The sequence below is a fragment of the Mesoplodon densirostris genome, chromosome 1 (genome assembly GCF_025265405.1).
Source record: "Mesoplodon densirostris isolate mMesDen1 chromosome 1, mMesDen1 primary haplotype, whole genome shotgun sequence".
Lineage (NCBI taxonomy): Eukaryota > Metazoa > Chordata > Mammalia > Artiodactyla > Ziphiidae > Mesoplodon > Mesoplodon densirostris.
The window spans coordinates 78,115,505-78,132,147 of record NC_082661.1 but is presented as its reverse complement, the minus strand read 5'-3'; positions in this window follow the sequence as shown (position 1 = coordinate 78,132,147).

Below are 16,643 nucleotides of genomic sequence, written 5' to 3'. Positions count from 1 at the left end.
ATTGGCATAGACATATATATGCACTACCAAATTTAAAACTCATAGCTAGTGGGAAGCAGCCACATAGCACAGGGAGATCAGCATCGTGCTTTGTGACCACCTAGAGAGGTGGGATAGGGAGGGAGGGAGGGAGGGAGGGAGGGAGAAGCAAGAGGGAAGAGATATGGGGATGTATGTATATGTATAACTGATTTACTTTGTTATAAAGCAGAAACTAACACACCTTTGTAAAGCAATTATACTTCAATAAAGATAAAAATAAATAAATAAAAAATAAAGTAAAAAATCCAATCCTTAAGATATAAAAAATAAATAAAATGGAAATGTTAATAAATAAAAATAAATAAAACAATGCATCAATCTCTCCTTATGACAGGGCTTTGCCAAATACAGTGACTTGACTTGCATGGTGCTTGACTTCAGATCTAATACTTAAAAAATCATTAACTACTTACAAAAGCCAAGGAGATGAGACGTCAAACTATCATAGCGGCACAAGTGAAAAAAAGAAAGGAGAGAGTAGTAACGTGGATATATTTGTATTTTATTTGAAGCAATAGCCATAGACTTTTTAAAAACGGTGACAGTGGGAGTAGTTGTAATTAAAAACTCTGGTAGTTACAGGGGAAGATGTATAGAACACTGTAGACCTAATTACAGCTACTCCATTAATTTGGTCAGACAGCCAGACATTTCTTTGGAACCACCAATCTGGTTTGATTTACACTTTGAATTGATTAGTATCTTGTTATAGAGGAACAACCTTTATGTAAAACTCCAAATAAAGCAGAATTTGCAATACAAATTTTTAAATATAATTTTAATTTATATTCCAGTATTCTTAATCAGATACCCATATATTAAATGTGTTGGTTTTGATTGTGAAAATTTGGAATAAATTAACATGTTTGATTATAAAGGGGCTAAATACGATTTAGGAACATAGCCAGTTCTAATGCAACTTCCAACATTTACTGCTTGTGCTTTAGTTTCCTTATCTAAAAAATAGGATGAGAATAGTAATACCTACTTGACAGGGGTTTCGTGAGGATTAAGAAAGGCCATATCTAGAAGGCAATTTAGATGAGCTCTACCACATGGTCTCCACTCTACTGCTTATTATCTGTTACTAATCTCAACATGGTTGCCCAGTTTCTTTCATATAAAGTATATTCTAATAATTGGTGAGAAAATGTTAAGACAGTAATAATCTAGTTCTTCTTAAATATTAATATCCACTTACATCACAGACTTATTTAAGGCAAAGTCTTTATATCCAGTCCATAGCATATGATAGTTTGGCCATATTTTACACGTCTCAGAGTGTGGAGAAATAAACACTAAAATAAGAATCCATGTCTAGATTATAGAATATAGGCTTTGAAATCTGACAGACTTGAGTTCAAATTCTGTCATTGACAATAACTGGACAAGTTAGGTTATACAGGGGTAACAAATGACTTCCAAAACTCAGTGGCTTACCATAGCATTAGTTTATTTCTCGCTTAGACCACATACTGGTATCTAGGTCATTTCTCCCTAAGTCCCCTACTAACAGAGCATCTTTTATCGACAACATTTCCAGTTATTGTGGCACAGTCAAAAGGAATATGGCAAAACCAATACTAGCTTTTAAAAATTCAGCTCAGAAGAGACACATTTCATTGACTAAAACAAATCACATATCTACACCTGAGTTCAACAGGGCAAAGCAATACAGGAAGGGGCAGTGGATATTAATGAACAGGAATCAGGTTTACCAAAATATCTGTGTGATCCTAGATTTGTCAGTTATTTTTTTAGTCTCACTCGTGTATCTGGAAAATTGAAAGTAAAGAGGCTGACCCAGAAGATTTACAAAACATAGAGTGTATGGCAAACGATGGGCACTCAGTAAGTGTTGATTCGTTTTGTCTTTTCTTGGCCCGTGCTCTACCTCTAAGTTTTGCAGATAACTTTGGATAATAATTTAAAAGCTTTCATCTATTTCCTCATTGATTCAAAAAGTTATGGACTAGGGACTTCCCTGGCAGTCCAGTGGTTGGGACTTCACCTTCCAGTGCAGGAGGTGTGGGTTCAATCCCTGGTCAGAGAACTAAGATCCCACATGCCTTGCGGCCAAAAAAAAAAAAAAAAACCAAAACATAAAAGAGAAGCAATATTGTAACAAATTCAGTAAAGACTTTTAAAAAATCTATGGACTGAGTCATTTCCAAGCCTCAGACAACACTTCAGTGCTATTATTCTGTGAATCACATGTAGCATCTTGACTGACATGACTAACAGGGACTTTTATAGGGAATCTCCTTTGTAAAGGGAGGGTCAGGACTTTAAAGATAAGGACAATATTGAGAGGTTTCAGAGCTTTTGTGATTTCTAATTTATACTGTGGTAGGCTGAATAATGCGACCCTCCCCCCCACACACACACACACTAAATACATCATATTCTAATCCTTGGAAACTCTAAGTATCATGTTATAAAGCAAAAGGGACTTGTAGGTGTGATTAAATTAAGGATTTTGAGTTGGGAAGACTTTACTGGATTATCTGGATGGGTGTGATGTAATCACAAAGGCACTTATAAAAGGGAGGCAAGAAGAGTGCCAATCAAAAGAGGAGATGTAATGACAGAGCAATAGATTGGAGTGAGGAGCTCAGGAGACAAAGAATTAGAGCAGCTTCTATAAGTTGGAAGAGTCAATGCAACAGATTCTCTTCTGGAGTCTCCAGCCCTGCCGATACCTTGATTTTACCAACTAAGACTCATTTCAGATTGTGACTTTCAGAACTGTAAGAGAATAGATTTGTGTTTTTTAAGCCCCAAATTTGTGGTAATTTGTTGCAACAGTAATAGAAAACCAGCACATATGCCAAACTGAAGAAAAATTATTTCTGAACTTGAAGATATTTGCATTGCTTCAAATAGTTGAAATCTTACAAAATTTCTTAAGTAGAAATACTTTATAAAAAATAAAGAATTTGTATAAAAATTGGTTGCTTCTTAACTTTTTGAGATTTTGCTTATTTTTTTACATCATAGTTAAATAATAGAGGTAGAAATAAAAGAAACCAAGTTTAACCTCCAACTCAATTTTAATCATAATCTTGTACAATTTGTTTAACCTTCGAGTTTCTTATTTTCATCTTTCTATTCCCATGTTGATATTAACAAGTCAAGTACTAGAAAACTCAAGATAAAGGGTACTGTTGTCACATTGCCAAGAGACTATGACTAAAAGAGTCATATATAAAATCAACAAGCCCACAAAATATTTCACCAACCTGACCACAAATACCAAGTCACCTTCCACCCCACCCCCCACCCCTGCTATTCTCCATCTCCTAGGAGAAGGGAAACATGTTCACAGCAACATATACTCTTAATTTAACTACTTATAATGATTCCCACAAAAGCCCCCAAAAAGTAGCAGGAAGGAGACCCTACCTGTTAAAATTCCATCTGGCCACCTGATTGTGTTTTCTTTTAACCAACACAGCCAATTTGTAAAATCCCTATGTATTTAAATTTACTTAGCCAAACAGTAATCTGATATAAAGATATAATTTTTGAATCAATGTTTTTATTAAAATAACTATTCTAGAGCTAAGCAAATAGATTCACATAAATTTAATCAAAATATCACTGCATTTATTTTCTACTGTTGTTATAACAAATTACAAACTTAGTTACTTAATACAATTTATTATCTTACAGTTCAGAAGGTCAGAAATCCATCAGGGGTCCCTCAGGGTCAAAATCAAGGCATTGGCAGGGCTGTGGTGCTTTCAGAGGCTTAAGGAAAAAATCTGTTTCCTTGGCCTTTCCAGCTTCCAGAAGCCTCCTACACTCATTGGCTCATGGCATCTTTCCTCCATCTTCAAAGACAGCAGTGCCATGCCTCTCTGATCATGCTTCCATTGTCACATCTCTATCCATAGCTGGCAAAGGTTCTCCACTTTTAAAGAATATGTGTGATTACATGGGTCCACTAGATATCCAGGAAATCTCTTCATCTCAAAGCCTTTACCTTTAATCACATCTGCAAAGTCCCTTTTGCTATATAAGCTAACATATTCACAAGTTCCAAGAATTAAGGCATGGACATATTTGGGGGCCATTATTCCCCCTGTCACACTAGAACATATGCATACACACACACACACACACACACACACACAAATTAGACTTGAACTCCACGGAAGACTGATGTACGTGGAAACATAATGACCAAAAATCCAACACATTTAACCAAATGAAAAGGGCAGATATACCAGTTATTTTGTGTTACCTGATTAAATAAAACCAAGTCTCCTATCAGAATTGGCTATTCTTTAGTTTGTTATTTAGACAATTATCTTCCTTTCTCAGTACTTTACATCAGGAGAGGAACAAAAGTTGGGGAAAAGAATGTTGTCAAATCTAATAGACAATCATTATGAATTGAAAATTCCCCTGTCTCTGGGAGAATAGAAACAGGACAGAAGCAAGGTGAGAGGTCCCAGACATGTTACCATAAGCAGACTCAAATGCCCAGAGCTTCATTCATTCATTCAATTGATAAAGAAATATTGTGTTGCTGAGAAGCTCCTGAGAAGCACTGTGCTAAGTTACTAGAAATAGAATAGACGAGAAAGGCAGATAATGTCCTTGCCCGCATGTTTCTCACAGTTTAGCAGGAGAGGCAGACATTAAAGAAATGATTTCCACAGGATGAGGTCATGGGCTGGACTCAGTTATATGTGAAATCTCTAAGTGGTTATCTAAAGTCATAAAGTAAAGAAAAAGCGTTTTCCTGATTGATCTCTTTGTTTCAAATGCCTACCTACTCTAATTTCAAGTACATTATGGTGATTTGAAAAATGTTAACTGATGGTGGTGAGATTTGACTTCTTGAAGATTTGTACAAGATTGATACTAGATTCATATTAGAAGCATAACTAAAACTCAGTAACTTTAGCTAAAAAGCATCAAATAATGTTAAATGTATGCCAACATGAAATTACTTTTATAGTATAGTGTTTGTTATCATCACTATTAGCCAAGACTAATACTGGGCCTTGAGGTATGGAAAGAGCTCTCAGTTCTGTGGTATGCCATAGTCTGGGTCCTGTCCATCATGTGGCACACCACCAATTAGAATGACAGGCCATACTGCTGCCAGCATAGCTAATCATGTCTTTACAGTAAATCATAACCTTCTACTTTGCATTGGCAAGAGAAAATGAAGGAGCAAAAGAAAATATTGGGAAAGTTCTTTTTTGTATACATAGACATTTTTACCAATCAAACTATGTTTTTAAAAGTTTCACTCACAATTCCTCTAGTCTTCTTACCCAAAGCTACGTCCTGGTAATAATATTATTTATCTCTCTCTCTCTCTCAGTGTCTGTCCTTTCTCTCTGTCTCTATGTGTGTGTGTGTGTGTGTGTGTGTGTGTGTGTACATATAAATACGTATATATATACATATATATACGTATTTATATGTATACATACTATATATAAAAATTTCCATGTAATCAAAAGCATTCTACACAGTAGTTTGCAACTTTTTGTTTAAAAACATTGTAATCCTCAACTAATGGTGTGAAATATATTTCAGAAACATCATAAAGTGACTAAAATAGTCTATCAGCCAAATTTAACTGTAAATCATTGTATCTTTATTTGTGGAAGTTCGTTTACTACCTTTTGTTATAAATAAGGCTCTGATGAACAGTCCTTCACATAAACCTTTGTGTGTGTCTCTTCTTTTATCTTTATGATAAATTTCTGGAAATGTAACTATGGATCCAAAAGTATAAACAGTTTATTACGCATTAGACAAAATATTCTCCAGAAAGTTTATACCAATGTATACGCTTACTAGCCTATATTCCACCTCACCTTTTTAACACAAAATTTTTGCCAGTGAATTTCTTTCAAATGTTTATTTTTAATCTTTGCTGTTTAGTGGGAGGTATGAATGCACAGACTCTAAGACAGCCCCCAGTGATTCCTACCCTCAGCTATTCACATCCTTGTGTGATCCTTTCCCCTTGAGTTGGGCTGGATTCCTGATTTACTTCTATTCAATAGAATGCGGTAGGAACACCAGATGCCACTTCCAAAATTAGGGTTACAAAAAGACAGCAGCTTCCATCTTGGACTCTCTCCCTCCCCCTCCCCCTCTCCCTTGTGGAAAGCTGCCAGTTGTGAGTAGCCCCATGAAAAGATGCACATGGCAAGGAACTGATATCTCTGGCCAATAGCTAGGGAGAACCAGAGCTTTGCCAACCATCACTTGAGGGTATTAAGATCAGATATTCCCCTAGTCGAACTAGAGAACCAGAAATGACTCCATTTCAAATGATAAGTCCATTGCAACCTTGTAAGAGATTTTGACCTGGAAGAACAAAACCACACCTGGATTCCTCACCCACAGAAAATGTGAGGTAATAAGTTTGTTCTTTAAGCCACTAAGTTTTGGAGTAGTTGATTGCAGGGCAGTAGATAACTAACACAAAAAGAAGTGGTATTTTATAGTTATTTTAATTTAACATTAATGAGATGGAGCTTTCTTTTTTTTCAGAAATTAGTGATGTGTTTTTGTGATTTATCTCTTTCTTTTTTTTCTTTTTTTTTTTTTTTACCATTTTCCTGTGGAGGCTATTCCCTTTATTTTTATTTATTTTTATTTTTTATTTTTTTGCGGTATGCGGGCCTCCCAATGCTGCGGCCTCTCCCGTTGCGGAGCACAGGATCCAGATGTGCAGGCTCAGTGGCCATGGCTCACGGGCCCAGCCACTCCATGGCATGTGGGATCTTCCCGGACCGGGGCACGAACCCGTGTCCCCTGAATCGGCAGGCGGACTCTCAACCACCGCGCCAACAGGGAAGCCCCTATTCCCTTTATTTTTAAGAGTTCTTTATATTTCGGAATTCTACTTCTTTGCCCGTTATATATATTGCTAATATTTTTCCAAGTCACTACTTGTCCTTTTATTATGCTTAGGGTGTTTTTAACATAAATAATTTTTAAACTATTGTCAAAACTATCTTTTTATTTTTCAAGACAAGCATCATTTCTTTGCTTAGAAAGTGTGTAATAAAGCCCTAATTGGTAATTAATATTACATGTTTATTTTATATCTTGCCACTTAATGGGTGCCCTTATTAGTTCTAATAACTTATCTGCTAACCCTCTTGGGTTTTCTAGAAATACAATCGTATAATCTGCTAATAACGATGGATTTGTATTCTTCCTGATAGTATAGCTTTTATATCTGCTCTTGTGTTATTTTCTTGTCAAGAGTTTTCAGAAACAGTTAAATCATTAGTAGTAATAATGACCACTTTTGTCTTTCATTTCTTAGTTTAAGATAATGGGCATAAAGGATCACCTTTAAGTGAAATGGTTTATTTAATTATAATTGAGATACAAACAATTGTGAAGATACACCTTAGAATTTACAAAATACAGTAGATAATATTTAATATTCAGGAAGTTGCTTTACTTTCTATTCCTTATATACTAATAATTTCTATTTGTTTTACATATTGAATCAATTGTGGTGATCATGTGGTGCCTCTCCCTTGTCTCTGTGAAATGTACTGCTAAGTTACATGACTTCTACCAAGGCAAACATTCTGTGTTTAGGTTGTACCCTGGTGATTGTTTTATCTAAATGTCTATTTCCTATCATTGTCAGTGTCAATCTTCTCTCTTTCTGCATGTAAGGGAGGATTTAGTTGTTTCATGAGGACAAATAATTATTTTTAAATGAATCATTAAAAAGCACATGGAAATTACTCAGCCATTAAAAAGAATGAAATAATGTCATTTGCAGCAACATGGATGGGCTTGGAGATTATCATACTAAGTGAAGTAAGTCAGACATAGAAAAACAAATATATGGTATTGCTCACATGCAGAATCTAAAGAAAAAAAGATGTAAACAAACTTAATTACAAAACAGAAACAGACTCACAGACTTAGAGAACAAATTTATGGTTACCAGAGGAGAAGTGTGGGAGAGTGGGACAGATTGGGAGTTTGGGATTGACATGTACACACAGCTGTACTTAAAATAGATAACCAATAAGGACCTACTCTATAGCACAGGGAACTCTGCTCAATACTCTGTAATAACCTATATGGGAAAAGAATTTGAAAAAGAATTGATACATATATATGAATAACTGAATCACTTTGCTGTACACCTGAAACTAACACAACATTGTTAATCAACTCTACTCCAATATAAAATAAAACTTTTTTTAAAGATGAAAAAAAATCTTTCCCTAAAAAATAAATAGCACAATATTGCATTTTAATTCTACTCCAATGGACTGATAACTCCTTCACCCTCCCCCAAGGAACAATGTGATGTCAACCATACTGGCCAAGGGCTGTTTCTGCCCTAAGTACATTTAATGGGTTGCTATCCAATATATAATAGCATTGCTGTCACTCTGTCCCTGTGATCTCATCCTCACTGGCCATCAGATCTTCCCTTCACAACTGTGAGAGCTGTTGCTGGGGATCCTAGTGCCCAGACTTTTCACCTACTCCAGTACTCCCACCTTCAAAGAACCACATCAAAAGATTTTTCCTGGTCTCCCCAGTTAATCCTGCTTTGGGGTCTTCCCAGCAGCCATTATCTCTATGCAATTTCCTCTCTGTCAAAAAGCCTCAAGTTATTCAGCTAAAGAGTCAAGGGTTAGAGGAAGGGAATACCATGAAGTGTTCAATAGGATTTGGGGCTTATGGCAACTTGGGCTCAAAGATGATTATTGTACAGAGGCCTCAGAATTTGGGGCTCAGGAATATTATGGCTCAGCTTTATTATGAATCTAACTACTCATTATAGCTTTTTTTTTCTGTATGAGAAAATAGAAGCTTGCTGACCATTTGAACACTATTTGTTCATAAGTTTGAGACTGTTTGTACCAGTCTATAAGTCATTTGCTATTACAGTGCACTAAACTGGGAGTTCTTCAAGCTCTGCTGACACTGTGTGTATGAACCTGGGCAAAGACTGTCACGTCTCTCTGGACTTCTGTATTCTCATCTGACTTTACCTTTGTACTTTGCCTTATTCTCTCTTTTCTATTAGGCAGTCCTAATAGACTATTGCCTAGAGCTGTTCCTCAAAGTCCTTGTTCTAGAGTTGTGAAGTAGGGATATGTTGTCTTTAGTAACTTCAACCTCCCCTTTCCATCAGTTTTCTCCTCTCATTTGTGTCCCTTATCTTCCTTTCCTTGTCTGAGAACCTAATAACTTCATGTTCATACTCTATTCTTCCTTAGCAAATTCATTTATATTGAAATATAAATGAATGACAAAACTTTTAAACGTAACTTCTCTTGGGGATATTTGCAATGAAATAGTGCTTTGAAAATTAAGGGGAAAAAATGAGTTCTAGTGACAATAAGTCAGGTAGGCAAGATATCTAAACACAGTGGCCATTAGGCCTACTGTGTCAACGAACTCACAAGGCAAGGCTGGTTGGAGACATACGACTATAGGTGGTAGAACACACAATGACAACACAATTCCTCAGGCCTGTAGCACTCACAGGCAATTGAACAAAAACAAGAGACATTTTTCTTTCTTGCTCTTCTTCTCCCATACAAGAATACAAGCACATTTTCCTGAAGACCGAGAGCTATATGTTTTCCATCATTATCTGGAAAAAAAAAGACATTTGTGTTCTTCCAAAATCAAGCACACAATGTGTTTTCAAATATTTTAGAACTACAACTTATTGAAGGTTGTTCAATTTTAAAATATATATATATATATATATATATTTTTTTTTTCTGCGGTATGCGGGCCTCTCACTGTTGTGGCCTCCCCCGTTGCGGAGCACAGGCTCCGGACGCGCAGGCTCCGGACGCGCAGGCCCAGCGGCCATGGCCCACGGGCCCAGCCGCTCCGCGGCATATGGGATCCTCCCAGACCGGGGCACGAACCCGTATCCCCTGCATCGGCAGGCGGACTCTCAACCACTTGCGCCACCAGGGAGGCCCATATATTTTTAATATAGAGAAGAATCTAGTACTCTGGCTAAACTCATCAGTAAATTCTAAAATGATAACTATGTTTTGAATACCTGATGAAAAATCTGGTTAATTTTTCTGTTTATTAAGAAAGAGTAATTATCCAGAAGCTAGTATACCCTTATCCAAGAGCACCACATCACCCTTTCTTCTTACCATTCAGTCTTTGGACAAATGTCCTCTTCTCTGTGAGGCTGTCTCTAACCTTTTCATCTTGAATAGTGATCCACCATGCCCCATTCCTAATGCCCTAACCATCCACTTTTCTTCATTGCATTTGCCACTCTTTTGTTTATTATACATTTTCTTTTTATCTTATTTTCTCTCTCTGCTCACAAAAATCTAAGGTTCAAAAAGACAGGGAGTTTGTTTTATTCACTGCCATAGTCACAGCCAAAAGACCACTGTTTGGCACTTATCAGTCCCTTAGTAAAACATTAGTTGCATAAATTAATGATATTAAATAATTTATGAAAATATGGAGCAAGTGCCTAAATGTGGGTGGTGAATGCCCAACAAATGTTTATTGTCTTTGGAAAATAAATTTTGCACAAACATGTATTGAAGTCATTAATGTAACTAGAAAACATATCTGGTACATTTATAGGATATTATGTTTATATATTTATCAAAGTACAACAAGCAACAGATGGAGTAAATTTGGATTTCAATGAAGGTTAAAAATATATTGATAGGGCTTCCCTGGTGGCGCAGTGGTTGAGAGTCCGCCTGCCGATGCAGGGGACATGGGCTCGTGCCCCGGTCCGGGAAGATCCCACATACCACGGAGCATCTGGGCCCGTGAGCCATGGCCGCTGAGCCTGCGCGTCCGGAGCCTGTGCTCCGCAATGGGAGAGGCCACAACAGTGAGAGGCCCGCATACCGCAAAAAAAAAAAAAAAAAATATATATATATATATATATATATATATATATATATATTATATATATATATATATATTGATATATTAGAGTGATATTTATTAAAATACACTTTGTAAAGATATACAAACTAACCTCTTGGAACTTTGATTATTCCAAGTAAGCTAAATACGTTTTAAAAAACATACATCTTATTATCTTTTTATGTTGCCTTAGTTATTTTCTTAACTATTTAGCAACAATAAATGTGGCAGTATATAATTTTACTCAGGAGAGAAATAAGTAACTGTTACAAATTATTAAAATGTTCATTCAGACACTAGCTAAAATTCATTTGTCATAAAATAGAAATGTCTTTCAATTTAGGCAATATGATTTCACAATAATTGCACAAATATTTTTTATTCTATTTTCTGTAATCAAAGCAAACCAATTTAGCCATTCAGAAATTAAGTATATTAAATTTCTGAGATTTATTGGGAGAAATAGATAAAACTCCAAATATTTTTCCCTTTCAATTAAAAAAATATGGCTGGATTTTGCATCATGTCTTAAAAGCCTTTTTGGATCTTATTACCCATACTTCAAAAAAATTATTTTTTAACTCCACAGGAATATTTAGAGAAGTCTAACTTCATTGTCAAAATACTTCATAGAAAACCAGTTCTATGAACATTGTGAATTACCTTTAAAAATCACATTTAAAATAGAGTTTCTATGTTAAAACAGAGGAAAACAAGCTCAATTCCAAATATGCCCTTCGATTTTTGTTAATATGTGGCTGCATACTTTATACCAGAGTTTTAGCTGATTCCAAATCCATGCTTATCACAACCAAGAAGAGATGCCACAAAGGTCACAGGAAATATTTTTTCCATGCACACCATTGGAAAGCATGTTAATGTGAAGCCCAGATATTGTGAAAGTATGATACCTTGATGTGCATCATGAACCCAGGAGCACCTGTTAGTTGTGGTGCGCTGCAGTCGTGCACAAGTGCTTACAGCTGCAGTGACATGGTGCTAAGCATGTTTTAAGACTAGTCCCAGTCGGGCAGCATCTTATCCAACCAGAAACAATCCCACAATCCAGCTCTTTTTAAGTGATCATCCTTGTATCATAACAGATTAAGGTTGCAGCTACTTTGGATTATGTTTAATCTAACCTTTATCCATTCACATCTTCACCTGAAACTTACAAGGACCAAGAGTCAATTGCTGGGGCATAATTCACAATGACACTGATCTTTCCTTCCTCACTCTAATTATCTGGATTAAGAATAACACTTTTGAGTAATTATTTTCACATTGGATAAACATTAAGCTTTCCTGGGTTTATCTGAGCTTTTTCCTAACATGAAATAGATCCAACCAGGCTTATAAGAACATAACTGACAGCAGTGACAGCTTAATCAAGGCAACCCTAAACAACTAAAACAATGAGGAAATGTTTATTTCTCATTGTTTAGGATATTCGAGTATCAGAAACCTGACAAATTTAGAGGCAGAAAGAATCCTCCGCATACAATTGCAATGCTCTAACTTTTTTCTTTCCTTATAATGATTCAGTAATCCTCAAGTAAATGCAAACTCTGAAACACCGAGAGCTATGCTGATGATGTAAAATCGGCTATACTGATACCAGCCACGAAAACTAAATTATTTTCATAGCCAATGCAATGTCCTAAAAAGAAAGAACATGTCACAGTAAAATCAATTCACTGAAATTATAATTAGGGTGAATCAAGTACTTGCTGTATTATGTCTGATGGCTATTTTTGATCATTCTGAATTGTCTATCCAAGATTGCACACAATCCCTAAAATTGCTATTACAAACAAGCTAGAAAAATCTTGCAAGCTTGTCTTTGAAACTATCTAAGCTCATATACAATTACACACTAAAATCACATCACAAAACCCAATTACACTTTGGCTTTGCAGATCCACAGATAACCTCTTAAAAAGCAAACTCCCTCACTGTGTCGACCTCTGACCTCAAGCTCTTTTTCGACTTCAGCAGCAGTGCTGTATGTTTCTTAGCCAGTCTGAGGAGCCCAAACTCTGAATGGTTAAAAAGAGTTGCAGGACTTTTGAGGGTGCCAAGTGTTCTATCTACCACCAGCTTAAGATGAAGGTTAATATTGCTGATATTTTATTCCTACTCTTAAACCTCTTATGTACTGTTCGATCACTTACGGATAACCAAACATTTTAAGGGAAGGAATTTCTGCTAAGTACACCTGCCTTCATTTTAATGATTTAATGCTCCTAGGCAGTAATGTTATTTTGCTTCAAAAAAAACAGAAGAAAAAAGAGAGGAATTTTAATGGAATTGAAAAAACACGTCATAGTGCTTCCCTGGTGGCGCAGTGGTTGAGAGTCCGCCTGCCGATGCAGGGGACACTGGTTCGTGCCGCGGTCCGGGAAGATCCCATATGCCACGGAGCGGCTGGGCCTGTGAGCCATGGCCGCTGAGCCTGCGTGTCCAGAGCCTGTGCTCCGCAACGGGAGAGGCCACAACAGTGAGAGGCCCACGTACCGAAAACAACAACAACAACAACAAAAAACACGTCTTAAAAACAGAAAGATTCCAAACAAACAAATTCCAAGCATGCATTTGCAGTGAGAAGAAGAAGTAGAGAAGTGAGCTGGCTCTTACGGCGGCATCTTTCTGAAGTCCATGATTACATTTTTGTCAATCCAAGTTTGTAGCATAATCATGGAATACATGATTTTTCATAGAACTCTTTGTTCTGTGAAACTTTAATTTCATACCAACTCTTTTCCACAGTTCCTGAAGGAAACCACCCAAAAGGAAAAGATGGACCATTTGTCTATGGCATTTTCTATGAGTTAAAAAAATGACACTTAAAATAATAAATAAAGAGAGGGAAATAAATCATCATCTAACACCAAATGTGAGAGAAATCATTGCTGGTCCTTCTTCAGATTTCAGGTTGTTAAACTTGAGCTGTCTGCTCAATGTGCACTTCAGTTTGCTCACCCACATAATAGCAATCATGAGGTCACAGCGTGTCAGAAGTGCAATGTCATTTGGAAGTCATCCGCTCTAACTTCCCAAGTCTTATTCTCTGTAGAGTATGACGATGGCTAAATGCCCATTAAAATGACTGTCCATACCATCCCAAGTAATATGCCAAGCGTGTATGTGTAGCTAAGTCAAAGATATTTTTTGCAATTGTCTTCCCTCTCAAAGGCAATAATTTGGTTCTGAAGGTGGCATCTAAGATATGAACAAAATAAAATTGTCTTAATACATAATTCAGGGCCTCTTTAGCAGCAGGCCATTTCATAATCGATTCTTTGGAGACACTGTCTTGACACATAGAATATCCTTCTGTTAACTCCCTCAAAGGGTCTAGAACAAGTCAGGAAAATATTTAGGTCTCAAAAATGCAGTGCATTTTGAAAAATACTTGGGTAGAGGAACAATGTGCTAGAGAACAAAGAATGACACAGAATTTATATTGTAAAGATTCAATGAACATCCTTAGAAGATTACAGACATCTTATGAATGAGCACAAACATTTGAACTCATATTTGAACAATGTAAGACAGGGAAAAATACTTGAAATTTAAGTCCTATTTTTTCCCCCTAGAATGATGTTATATCATTTCCTTTTCAGAGGACTTTCCTTAAAATTAGAACACATGGATATTTGTTTTTCTATTGTGTCAGGTTAGCTGATAAGCTCCATGAGACCAGGACCTATATTCTTAATGCTTAATTAGATAATTTATAGTGACTAGTCAAATGAATGAAACTCTGAGAGCATTCAAATACTTAACATGATGTGCAATAACTATAATTACTAATACCCAAAATACCATTTGTATGGTAAACTAAAATCATTGAGAACCCTTTCCATATTCCTCCATAGCCCTTAGGTAATGAAGAAAAGAACTTTCTAATGATTTTGCATTCCTAAAGATTTGTGATGGGTGAAAGAGAAACAACCAGCGACATAAGATTATTGAAACCTGAAAAGACCAAAATATATTCTAGTGCCTGAAAATATCCTGAATTGAAAATGTAATAAAAAAATTTTTAAGAAAAAAAATAAATTAGGTGTTTGGTGGAAGAAAGTGTGAAATCTCTAACTGCTGACTGAGCTTTATAAACATTTATGTTATCCTAAAGCTATTCATACTTACAGACTTCCTGAACACCATATAATTTTACCCATTGTTGTATAAGTTGCCTTCTTCATATAAGTGTTGTACAAGTCATGTAAAGTATGTGTTCTTGACAATCTGGACAATTCTTTCTTGACAGTGCTTAGAGGCTGAAGCTGTATGACAGCCCCAGATGGTTTTTAGGTGAAGGATAGAAAAAGTGATATAATTGATTTGGTGCTAGTTGAGATGCCCTCAATGTTCAGTTTCAACTTTTACCTAATCCATCGATTCCACCTTTTTTATTTCTACTTTTTTTTAAGCAACCCCACCAGGGATTGGGGTTATTTGTCTAATATTCTAAAAATGTCTCAGAAGTTTTGGTAGGGAAACAGCTCTTTCAGAAATTTTCTCTACTGTTGAATTGCTAAGGCAATTTGACATAGATGTTTAGAGTCTCTAGAAAGCTTTACCAAGATATTCACCAAGTCCCTAGGTAAGCTCCCCAAGTAGCCTTTTATGAATTGCTCTGGATGAACACCTTATATTGTTTCTAAAAATATGGAAAATCATTCCCAAAGAAAATTTTCAAATTGGTATTCAAGAGTTCATACATTCACAGATATGGAAATAGGAATTATATTTATAAACAGTTCATAAATGTAAACAGAGGAACTCGGGGATATGAGACCTGTTATGTTTTAATTTAGTTCAACTTCATTTGCATATCATATGATTTGATTTGGTTGAATTTGGCTTGGCTTGGCTTGGTTGGTTCTGCTGGTGTCACCAGTTTTGAAGAGGCAACCTGAGGATGCAGGGAAGAGGGTATTGTTTTGAGTAGAACAGTCAGTTGTTGAGGATCTACTAGACCTCCTGGACAATAAAAACAATGCAGATACATACACTTCTTTAAGAATCTTCAAACTAAAATATGGAAGTGTTTAAAAAGGGTGATGGGGCTTCCCTGGTGGTGCAGTGGTTGAGAGTCTGCCTGACGATGCATGGGACACGGGTTCATGCCCCGGTCCGGGAGGATCCCACATGCCGCAGAGCGGCTGGGCCTGTGATCCATGGCCACCGAGCCTGCGCGTCCGGAGCCTGTGCTCCGCAATGGGAGAGGCCACAACAGTGAGAGGCCTGCGTACCGCAAAAAAAAATTAAAAAATTAAAAACAATTAAAAGAAAATAAAAAGGGTGATGGATATAGACAATCAACATTGTAGTTCAGTGGAGGAAGAAAGGATTAGAGAGGTCAGTGTAAGTTCATGAAATAGTTGGAATCTTACCTAACTATGCACTGTTTAGTTAATCATTGAACATACTACCTAAGTTACTCTTTTTATGTTATAAAGTATATAAAAATGTATACCAATCACAATAGGGAGATAAAATATATATACAAATATCCAGAAGCCTTATGTTTTCATTAAAAGTATCAGTAAATGATACAAATTAAGTATTAAGGGAGTCCATTGGGAGAGAACGATCATTCTCAGTTTGTGATAAAGTATGGAAAAACATTTTTGAGCTGGATCTTCACTTCCTTACCTCTCCCTTTCACTCCTCATTCTACT